The sequence below is a fragment of the Hevea brasiliensis genome, chromosome 13, assembly GCF_030052815.1.
Source record: "Hevea brasiliensis isolate MT/VB/25A 57/8 chromosome 13, ASM3005281v1, whole genome shotgun sequence".
Taxonomy (NCBI): domain Eukaryota; kingdom Viridiplantae; phylum Streptophyta; class Magnoliopsida; order Malpighiales; family Euphorbiaceae; genus Hevea; species Hevea brasiliensis.
The window spans coordinates 8,155,562-8,165,954 of NC_079505.1; the positions used below are offsets into that span (position 1 = coordinate 8,155,562).

Sequence of the window (10,393 nt, forward strand, 5' to 3'; positions counted from 1 at the left end):
GGTTAATTGCATCAATCATCTATTAATTTAAGTATTTATTTTCATTTCAGTTATTTAAATTTATTTTATTAAAAATAAAATTAATTAACTTTAATTTTATTAAAAGAAAATTTCTAACATACAATAGTAAATTTTCATGCAAAAACAATTATTATTTTACCCCTATTTTCTAGAAAAAAAAAATCACCATTTTATTCAAATTTTTTTTTCTATTTCTCACATTCTTAATTTCTTACAGTCAAATTATTTGATATTTATTTATTAATAAAATTATTTTATTTTTAATAAAATTATTATTTATTAAATTTATTAATAACATTATCTTATAATTTATATTTTCTATTTGTTATTTTTTTACTATTAATTTAAATCTTATTAACCTTTAATTGGGTTCATTAATAAATAATTATATTTTCCCCTTTAACTTTAGGACACTATTTTTGAATATTTTACTTCAATTAGATAATTTAATTCAAGCATGAATTAATTTACTTGACCTCTTTAATTTTAAAAATAAAATTTTAAAATATAATTTAAATTAAATAATTAAATTCAAATCTCCACATAACTAAGATTATAATCAGTTTTAGTTTGTTTTAAATAAAATATACTAATTTTTAAATACCAATGGCAATTATGTAATTAAATCATAATAGAAAATTCGAAAATAAGCTAAATTAGGGTTTAGGGTTTGTCATTATGGTTCAGCTAAATATCGAGGTGCCATTAACGTTTAAAATTAATTTATTTTATTTTAAAATAAATTAAAATTACAATTATCGCCTTAATTAAAATGAGGCCTGAATTTAATTATTTAATTAAAATCATATTTTAAAAAATTATTTTTCAAAATTAAATAGAGTAAGTAAATTAATTGATACTTAAATTAAATTATCTGATTGAAATAAAATTTTAGAAAATAGAGTTTTAAAACTAAAGGTTGCATATAATATTTACTGATGAACTCAACTAGAATTTAATAAAATTTAAATTAATAATAAATAAAAAATAAAAGTTAATAAATAATGTTTTTAATAATTATTAAAATTATTAAAAACGAAATAGTTTTATTGATAAATGTGCATAACTTAATTTGACTATAAAAAATAAGAATGTGAGAGAAAGAGAGAAAGAAACTTATGGGAGGTAAAATGGTGACTTTTTTTTAAAAGATAAAATAGTAATTTTAAATGATATATCATCAAATACAAAACTATATCCACTGTTATTATAAAATTTATATATTAATACTTGAAATAAAATTAATTTTTATTTAAATATTTTTAAATTTTAATTACTAAAATTTTATTTAATATTAAAAAAGTAATTATTAAAAAATAATATTTTTAAGTCAGATTAGAAAGAGGTGAATTATTTTTTTAAAAAATTATATATATATATATAAAATTGTTCACTAAAAAATTATTTAGAAAATCTAAACATTTATCTTTAAAAATATTTCTTATATTTAAAATTTAAAAATTTTAATAATAATAATTTTGGAATCGCCATATGATATTTTATTTATTATTTTATTGGTATATGAAATAAAATCAATTAATGTAAAAAAATAGAAAATAATCTATTAATTAAGTAATTTCAAAATTTAAAATTAAATAATATAATTTTTTTTTGAATTTTAGCTACTAAATCTTACCTTATACTAAAAAAAAAAGAAAATATTTTATTAAAATTTTAATTAGATTAGTACATTTAAATAATTATTTAGTAAAAATTTATTTATGAAATTTAAACATTTATTTTTTAAAAAACATTTCTTATATTTAAAATTTAAAATTTAAAATTTTTAATAATAATAATTTAGAAATTTTGCAATTTAGAAATTTAGAAATTCATTTATGTATTTTGCGATTTAAATATTGTAACATGTTAGAAATTTTGTTTATTGCATGGTTAAGTATCCCTCTCTTATTTGCAATTTTTGATGCAAATTGAGTTTTTGATTTAGTTTTTATTTACAGAGGAAGGAAGAGTTGAGGAGAAAGAGAGAAAATTTTTTTTATTAAATTATTTTATTAATTTTAATGAAAAAATTTAATTTCAAAAATTATATATGTTCATAGTCAATGTAAAAAATAATAAAAAAAAACTAGAGACCAGCCACGCGCAGAGAAAAAAAAGAAAAAAAAAAGGACCCAGTAGCACTCAATAACAAAGAGAGCAAATGAAATTCGGCATTAGAGAGACGAACTTGATCAGATTTAATCTGATTTAAAAAAAAATAACAACATTGCCTCATCCGATTCAGAATACGTCAAACCCAGCTGCTTTCCGATCTCCAACATGCGAGTTACATCCAAACCAGCATCATCTCCTCTGGTTGTTCAATCACACAATTTCCATCAGATTCTTTCTTACTTTCCCCATTTGGTTTGAGGGAGACATCAATAGAATGACTTCCACCCCTTTGATTGGTCCTACCCACTTGGTCCAATAGAATGACCCTGGTTTGCATCTGCTGAAATGGATGTTGGTAAGAGAGGCTCAATTGAAATTTCATGTCTAGACATACTTCATGATTTGGGCTGTCACAAGGGATGAGAGCCGAGCTTTGATTATCTTGTAGAAGCCCGTTATATTGTAAAAGCCCGTTATCCATGGGCTCCTTATTAGTAGCCCAACCATTACTCTGCAGCTCACAATCTTCCAAATTAAGATTGTGGAAGAGATACAGCCTCATGGTTGTTATGGTTAAAGGGGTGGAGTGATTTGCAGACGAGTGAGAAGACGAAGAAGAGGGGGAGAGCACGCTCTGCCATTTTAAAACTCCAATTGCATTGCAGAGCTCTTTGTCGCAAAATACCTATCTCATTCTCGGATGTGTTTGAGGAACACAGGATTATAATATCAATTAATGTTTGTGGTCCTCTATGAAATAGCATTGGCTTTTGAACCCATACACAAAGCTCGTAAATCAAATTACCAAACAATCTGCTTCCTTGCCACCATTTTACTTGTGTTGATCTTAGTCCAAGCTTCGGATGGTTTCTTTTGGCCTTATGGACCTGCATGTTTAAATGGGTAGCTTGAAACTCATATCAAGATCTTTGCCATTTGCTACTCCAAGCATTTGATGAGTTGAAGAGGCTTTTGGGAAATGTATTTCAAGCACCGAGGAGGAGGCTAACGGGAGGTGGGAAAACTTCCGCAGTAATATTATAATCTCGTATTTGAAGGGTTAAATTAATGAATCTTCATAAATATTTTAAAAACCAGATGAGATTTTGCTTAGAGACTTGCCTCAATTAGAATTCTGAATTTGTTTAATTTCTTGCATTTCATAATATTTTCAGTCACAAATAAAATTTCTTGCCCTGTTAAGCATGATGGCTTCACTTAGAATTATATTATTCATAAGCAAATGATTCATTTCCATTCTCAAGCAATCATATTTTATTTTTATTTTTTTTAAAATGAATTTTTTTTAAGTTAAAAAAAAAAAATAAATCTTTCATTCTAAATATGAGAATTAACAAAAAAAATTAATTAAATTGAATTCTTATTAAATTTTATTAATTAAATTTTAAAATTTATATTTATTTATTTTAATTTTTAAATCACTTTAGTGTTCATATACGAATTCAAATTATTTTTTCTATTTTATGTTTCTATTATCATCATTTTATTTTTTTTAGTTGTTTAACTATTAAATTGTTAAATTTGCATTAATTATTGTTATCTTTATTAAACTATTTTTTAAGATGACTTTGTTTTATAATAAATGAATTTGACTTTATACGCCCACATCATATTAATAAAATATCATATTTTCATCTCATTACAAGAAAATTATAATAACAAAAAATTATCGGTCTACTTTAGCGATTTTTTTTTTGTCTTTTTTTTATATAAACACTACTTTAAAATTATAAGAATTTGATTATTATTATTATTATTATTATTATTATTATTATTATCATAAAAAATATTAAATAAATAATATGGATAAATCTTTCATAATATTCATTAAGAGTTGTTAATATATTAAATGTATAAATTTAGTTTATAAATAACTATATTTAAATTTATTTTATTCTTAAATTATGATATAATTATAATATATTTAATTTTTTATAATAATTTAAAAAATATTTTAAAATATTGTGCATATATATTATTTTTATATACTAAACCTACTATTATGAGACTAGTGTTAGGCTTTTTCTTAGATACTTAATCACATTTAATTATTATTTTTTTATAACCCATTAATATTTTTTATTGTTACATTTTTTTTTTCATTGTATCATTACAAGTAAAAAATAAATATTGTATTATTAATATTATTGATTTTAAACTAAATTATATATACGTAATTATAGTGGAATATAGTGAATGATTTAATCACTATTAATAGTTAATAATTTTATTTATAAAATACAAGTATAATATTTTTAATTATAAAATAGAATTGGATCTTTTTTCAATATAATACCCACAGCATTGCGCAGGGTATTATTATTAACTAAAAAAAGTAATTAATAAATTAAAAAAATGTGGAGCTTTGTCCTACATCGTTATTGCATGTTGGGCTACCATTTAATTTTTTTAGTTTAAAATTTTAATTTAAGCTAGTTTATTTTTTACACATGTATTTATTTACTCGTGTGTTTTTATTATTTTTAATCAAAATTTTAGAAATATAATTTTAATTTAAAATAATAATTATTAATTTAAATATTTTATTTTTCATACACAATAGAAGTAGGGATGGCAATAGGTTTGATTTTTTTGGTATTCAAACCCTTATATGACGAGTTTGGATAGTACATAATTGAGTTTGGGTTTAAAAATAGTACTTGTTACGAGTTCGGATTAGATTTAAATTTTTCATATTGGGTATCCATTATTCGAACCTATTTATATAAATACTTTTTTAAATATAAAATATATGTTTTTATAATAATATTTAGAAATTTTATATTTTTATCTTAAATAAATTTAAATATTTCATGAAATTATTACATTTTTAAACTATAAATTATAATAAAAATAATTGTTTTTTGTAAATTATTAATTAAAGTATATAAAATTAAACTGGTTCGAGTATTTTTCACATAATAATAATTGAATTTTGAAACGAGTTCGAATAGTTGATAATAAATTTTAATTGAATTTGAGAAGGGTTCGAATTTTGAAAACATTAATCGATTCCAATATGATGATTTTCACGAGTATCTACCTGTTATCATCCTAAGTGTCACGACCCAAATTCTAGATTGGACTGACATTATGACTTGGGTCAGCATAAGGCCCCCAAAGCCTGTAGTAAATCTAACTATCTCTAACTCAACTATAAGGCCATAATGAAGGAACGGAAGCGTGAAAAACACAAGTTTATACCATTGAATTCAAAAAATTTACCTAGGGTCACATGCACCATGCAAGATTTATTTTTATCTATTTGATTTCAATGATAAACAACATATTAAAACTCTTTTAATATGTTTTTGGATCTGTATTTGCCATTTAAGATTTTAAAATTAATCAGATTAATTTTAGAACCCTAGATTAAATCAAGAACGATTACACTAACCTCTTGATGTCTTTGCGTGTCTGCCTTTGAGATTCGTCTTGGGACACCGATGTTGTCCCTCTAGCTTGTCCACACCAAGAACACCTATGGCAGCCCTTGAACAGCTTCTAAAGCCTTTTCTATTAATTAGAAATTCAAGTTCTGCCTTTTAAGAGATTAGAGATGTAAACAGGACACTAGAAACAATTTCTAGTGTTCTTAATTCAAGAGATTGATGGCTAATCTCTTTGAATTGATGAGAGATGAAGAAGAATGGCTGGAGAGGCTCAAAGTGGCGTGACAATTGAGAGGAGAGGCTGCTGGTTATGTTTTCCATTCATAACCACACTTAAATAGCTAGGTTAACACATTAAACCCTAGCCACATGTCACCTTTTGATTAGCTCTAGGTTTAAGTGACCCAATCACATTGTGCCAAGTGTCAAACCTATATTTAATCTTGATTTTAATCATCTTACATGATTAAAAAAACATTTGGCAAGCTTATGTGTTATGCCATGTGTCACCATCTCATGGTGCCACGTGTCACATCGTGAAATGACGAAAATGCCTCGTGTCTTAATTTTGAGTTCTTAACCCAAAATAATTATTTTCTTCTTCTAATTAATTTATATCAAATATAAATTAATTAATTAATCTCTATTAATTAATTTCTCATCAATTAAATTCATATTTAAACACTTTAAATATAAATTTAATTTATACTACATCCAATAATCTAGATTTGGTTTCAAGTCATGCTAGGGACTTTGCAATTTTATTGCAAACCAAATCTATTTAATTAATCAATTAAACTCTTTAATTAATTAATTAAATCATATTTAAATAGGTGATAACTTGTGTATGTGTGTGACTTACTAGGCTCATCACTAATTGGCAATGAGAAATGATATCAACTCTTAATATCATCAGAACTCTTTCTTACCATAAATGATTTCTCTAAATCATTTTATGAACCTCATAGACCATGGTTAACACCTAGCATAGCATGCCATGGCCACCCAATTAGTAATAAGGTTTACCTTAAATGAACCTATAATCATATGTTACCATGCACTAGAATCTCTCTGTTACAAAATCCCAACTCAAGCTGGAGTCATGGTTTATGTCAAACTCCATTTGCTATGAATATTATGTTCTCTTTTAATTCCAGTTCTTGATTAAAAGATTTTTCTCATCAGAAACTCTTTTCTGAATAAATCTATCTGTCCTGGCCAGGAACTTGAAACATCAAGAACAATTAAATGAACATAGGATTTTATCTCTATTTACTTAGAGGAACAGATTCCATCTTGATCAACACCTACCTCCATATATAACTAGCACGAGCCAACACATGCCCATATACCCATACATAGTACAAGTATGAAAGCGAGATCAAACTCAAACTACCTATATACAAGATAACTGTGCTATCTCAGGTCTAAAGATTATATGCACTGATATGATTTATGACAAAACATTGACAAGAGTAAACTCCATGTGCTTGTCATAAGTGTCACTGGTTCGGCCTACTTATCATTTATAAGTGCCTATCATGTTTGTTATATGGCATGAGACTCACCATTCCATCTTATTTATATCTCATATAAATAACTTGGGAACAAACATGAATACAATCTTTCTGGATAAGTCATGTCCTTATTATGAAGTATCCTCGATTGTGAACCTATTTATGATACTTTGTGCTAGAAATATTGTCACTCATATTCTTAACAACTTAAGAATAATATTTCTAACAAAATATCAATGGACCTTTTCTATTACACATAAATATATTATGTAAACGGAAAAGTGGAAATGCCTTTTATTATTAAAATATGTACAAGATACATACTAAATGATATGCTCTAGGGCATACTACTAACACATAATTATAGTCCAATTCGAAGAAAATAAGCGGACAGAGTCCACCCATTAATTGGACTATTCAACGGGGAATTCTTAGCTCATCCGACCTGTAAACACAAAATAACTCAGTTTGGTGAACTCAGCTCACCCTCACAATCCTCAAGGCGAATAAATATTCAAATGGGAGCTCAGCTCCCTCATTCAAGGTAAGTCCTCATCTCATACATTCAAACATATCCACATAATATGTTTACAAGCCCAGAATAATTAAATTATTACAGTACTAAATAAGATTAGAACACTACTAGCACATGAAGAGTTCTAAATTATAAATCAAGAAAATAAAATACAAATAAATTGCTGTTGGTAAACCTACGAGAAAGGAAACAGGTTATTCAAAAAAAGAGTCCACCCGTCATCTGGGAAAAATGGTTGAATAGGAGTAAGTGTTCGACTCATAGAGTAAGATATTGATTCTAAATAAAATTTCTGTAACTATCTAAACCTAATGCGTTTCTATATATGGGATGCAACATACATACATATTTTCAAATAATTCAAACAATATTTATACAAAAAATAATTTGGAGCACTCACACATTCGTGTGTCACATCAAAGTGTATATATACATATGGGAGTTAATCGACTATATAGCTCTCTTAATTCCAACACCTGCCAGTGAGATCAATTCGAGCCGGACTTTCTCTTAATAATCCAAATGCGGGGGTCAGTCAGATCAACTCAAAGCTGTACTCACATCGACTTATCCACATATAAAGATCGAGTCCCAGCGAGTCAAGCTCCAACCATGACTGTCCTACCCATATCCATAATCACGCCACACACACGCTGACACACACATATAGTTCTAAATTACCTTAAGGTGACCTCCACAACAGTTTCATCAATTGAAAATGCAATACAAGGTGTGCCTAGTATTTAACAATATACATATATTTATAAGTGAATGCATGAACATGCCTTGAATATATAATAATATTGAAATTATAAATAAAATCAATATCTACTCACAGTGCAACCCAATGCTTATTGGTTCTGTTGAGAAGAAGAAAATTGTTGATTTGGATCTCTTAAGCAAACATACCAAATAACTATAAATAATATGCCAACAATAATTAATTAAAGAAACAAAAGACTTTCTAGATTTGTATTGAAAATTTAGTAAAGTCTCTCCTATACTTAAAACCTAACCTCCTTGCAAGAAATCTCATTTATATCTCAACAATTCAAAGGCCTTAGACCCATAACACAACACAATACCTATTTGGGGCCTACAAGCATCCTAAGTTACATCCAAAACTCTAATCTCCATCTCAGTTCTTGAACTCCTCTACAGTCCAATTAAAACCATAATCTTAAAAGCTCTTACTATATGATATAATTATAATCAAATTAATCAATAAAACTTCAATTCCATATTAAATTTCTAATGAATATTTTACAGTATTCCCTCTTAAAATTGGATTAAATTCCTTGTCACAAAACTCAAATCCACCATTCAATAATTATATCAACTTACACAAATTTTCAATTTATATCTTCATACAATTATTAGTTCCAACACTTCATACTCAAATCCAAATTAGAATATTCCACAATATATTTATATCACAAAAAATTCAACTAAAAATCTATATTTATTTCCCAAAAATATTTCACAATGACTTAAAAATTCATTAAACACCATATACTATTTCAAAATAATTTTAGTTTCATCAAAATAACATATTCAACTTAACCCAATCCCTAATACCAAAATTGGCAATTTGTACATTCAAATTTATATAAAATATTCTAACCATCAGATAAATTCCAAATTTAAACCATATGTTCAAGACATCCAAATACAACATTAGTAAAAATTTTAGCATCAAATTATCTCCAAATCATGAGATATCAAAATATCTATTAAACCCTTCAAATTCTGAATTTTTTTTCAGAATATTTCTTACTCAGACAACTCATACAAAACAATTTATATCTCACAAACCACAAGTTTAAAATTTACCAAATTTTAGCACAACAGCTCCAACATATTAGAGATCATCTCTACCAAATTTCATAATTTTCTAAGCATCCTAACTATTTATTTTCCTCAAATTTTAGTAGCCAAAATTTAGAATTCCAAATCCAAACAGCTTATGTTCAATAATTTATTTCTCTAAATCCAAGCGTTGAAAAATTACCAAAATTTAACCATAACTTCTAAACATATAGACCTTAAACATATCCAAAAATCAATGGTAAAAATTCATCCAAACTCACCTGGACGGAAGACAAATCTGTTGCCCTTGCTTAACCCCTGTCTCTGCTACTATTCATCTTCTTTCTCCCTTTTTTCTTTATAATTTCTTGTATTCTAGACCAAAATCATTCTTTTCTCCTTGTTGGTGCTCTTCCTTGTTGGAGAAACCTAAAAAATTCGGCCAATCTTCCTTCCTTCTTCTTCCCTTCTTCTTTTTCCCCTTCTTCTTTTCCTTTCTTCCTTCCCTTTCCCGATACTCCTTTCTTCCTTTTGCTACTTCTTTTCTTTTCTTTTTTTTTTTTTTTTTTAAAGTGGCCAGCTGTCCCACTTTAAGAGGAAAAGTTCAATTTGGTCCTTGATCTTTCCAAAAGTTCATATTACACCCAAAAATTCAAATCTTCACTTATAAATCAATTTTCCAAATTTAACTTTCTCCCCAAAACATTATAAATGTTATTTCTATTTCTAATAACAAACATATTTAACATTTTCACAAAAATTGGGGTGTTACACTAAACACAAGTGATTCTATATAGTTTATAAATAAATGTACAAATATAAATATCATTTTGACATTTTGATAAAAATTCAATTGATAAAAAATTAAAAATTTTAGTCATTACAAAAGTGTAATTTTAATTATTATAATTTTTCAAGAGAAATGCCGCAAACACTTTGTTGAGAATACTATATATAAACGTTTTTTAAAAATGTTATAA

General features: G+C 26.0%; 1 long non-coding RNA gene across 1 annotated transcript; it reads right to left on the reverse strand.

Moving 5' to 3' along the window:
• Positions 1-7,960: 7,960 nt before the first annotated feature.
• On the reverse strand, positions 7,961-9,963 carry LOC110651740 (uncharacterized). Its single transcript, XR_002494255.2, has 2 exons — positions 9,695-9,963; positions 7,961-8,257 (listed from the first exon to the last, which is right to left on the reverse strand). It is a non-coding gene; the product is annotated as an uncharacterized LOC110651740 (long non-coding RNA).
• Positions 9,964-10,393: the final 430 nt, after the last annotated feature.